The sequence below is a fragment of the Fopius arisanus genome, unplaced genomic scaffold (assembly GCF_000806365.1).
Source record: "Fopius arisanus strain USDA-PBARC FA_bdor unplaced genomic scaffold, ASM80636v1 scaffold00195, whole genome shotgun sequence".
In the NCBI taxonomy this organism is placed as follows: Eukaryota; Metazoa; Arthropoda; class Insecta; order Hymenoptera; family Braconidae; genus Fopius; species Fopius arisanus.
The window spans coordinates 92,052-94,075 of record NW_011887934.1 but is presented as its reverse complement, the minus strand read 5'-3'; positions in this window follow the sequence as shown (position 1 = coordinate 94,075).

Below are 2,024 nucleotides of genomic sequence, written 5' to 3'. Positions count from 1 at the left end.
AGGTACGCGACTACTGCTCTCAGGGCGTCGCGACGACGTCGACGCTCTGTTTCTAAAATCGTCTACACACCGCTCTCGTTCCTCGTCCCGCTCATCTTTCTACCGATTCCCTAGTCTTCATAATTTTCGCTCGTCTCCTTCCATTTTCTTAGGTTGTTTCTTCGTTCCCTCAGCGTTTTCATTCCGAACAAATCTTCAGATGGAGTTGACTTTCCAATAGATTTTGACACACCGATGAATAACGACATCACGTGTAATGATTCTGGTCATTGCAGCTTGATGTCATTGATTATGTGGATGGACTTTCGAGGAAATCGGGTGGCGGTAATTAAATTTGATCACACGAGACCTTTAGTCGAGATGGGAAGATTCTGGATTTGGATTGGAAGATTCCAGCTGAATGAATGGTGATAAATTTCTGTATTTTGCGAGATGAAAGATTCGAGGATTGATTTTAATTGAAGGTTTGGCTAACATGTCACAAAGATGCGAAATAAAATAAATAAGACCCTGTACTAGCTTCAATATGCAGAGACAGTTATATTTTTGTTTCATAATTAATTATATCAAGAGTTATGAAACAATTGTTTTTTATTAATCGAAGTCACGAACTACTTACGATATTTGGGGAAAGAAGGAAAAATTCTTATGCCCGCGATATTTTGGCAATGTGACGCGATGAAGGAACCTCGGCCTAAATTTTGGGAGATTCACAAGTGGATCGCTTACGAGATGATCCCTTGGGGTCATCAGTGACGTAGGGAATACGTGTACATTTTTTGTGTTGTAGGCAAAAAAAAATAATCTAGATCAAGATCATGCGATGATAATCCCTTTCTCAAGAAACCTATCTGTGAATGAGTTCTCTTAATTAATCACTAATACGACTGCATGTAATTGAAAAATCGATATGAAACTCGAATGAAATGAAATTGTGATAATATATTGGAATGTAAATTTTTTTTTGTGACTAGAACGGAGCGTTAAGAATGTATTTCCTTCTTTCCAATATATCAAGAGTTATATTCATAGAATATATATTGGTAGAAACGATATAAACTCATCGTCAAATGTTTATGAATGCTCCATCTTTTTTCCTCTTTTCTTACTCAACGTGTGTTTAGATTCATTTCGCAGTGGGTGGGAATTCTTTTCAGCTATTAGGTCACGTAGGCTACAGTGAAGATGAGAACTTTTTCCATTTTTCATCTGGCGATCTGAGAGAAAAAAATATTGTTGAAGGTAAGGAAGATAAAGAAGCCAAGAAATAATCTACGATTTATGGTTTTCTACTGTTTGTCAGTCTCATAAGCTTTGAGTTTCAATCATAAAAGTTCTGTGTAAATGATGAGTAATGAAAGGAAGATTAGAACATTGTCGGTATAAATACGAAGTCATTGATCTTGGGGATAAAAATAGCGATTAGTTGATAGCATATTGATAGAATTTACGAATTGAGTGATATTTTTAATACAACGATTTATGGAGAAGTTTGTTTGGGGATTGAACTCAAGGAAGGAGTCAAGGAATTAAGTACGAATGTTACAACTGCATAATAGTTTTAATAACAGCTAATCGACCTCGATAAATCGTAAATCGTGATTGGTTGGTTTTGTCCGACCCCTCAGATGAAAATAGATGTTTAGATCCCCGCATACTCGACGTAAACGAATAAACCACTTTTTCTTCACTCCCGGCCCCATTGAAAATAGAACTCTGCGCTTCCCGAAATTAGCACTGTCCAGTCTGATCGATTTGCAAGATTTTTTTAACATTTTCAATCAAACATTTTAACCGTTCGAAATCCCATGGAATTCAGTAAACGTATATGATTGAGGGGTTTGTTTTTTTTCTCGAGATAAATAATGTAGAATTATAATCGACAGCAAGTGGCATTCCAAAGATTTTGGATGAGCAGTGGGAGAAGAGGTAATTGCAAAGAATATTTATTTATTTATTGATTTAATTTTATAGGGATCGTGAATTTCTTATCAACTTTTTTTTTATCCTTAAGTTATTTACGG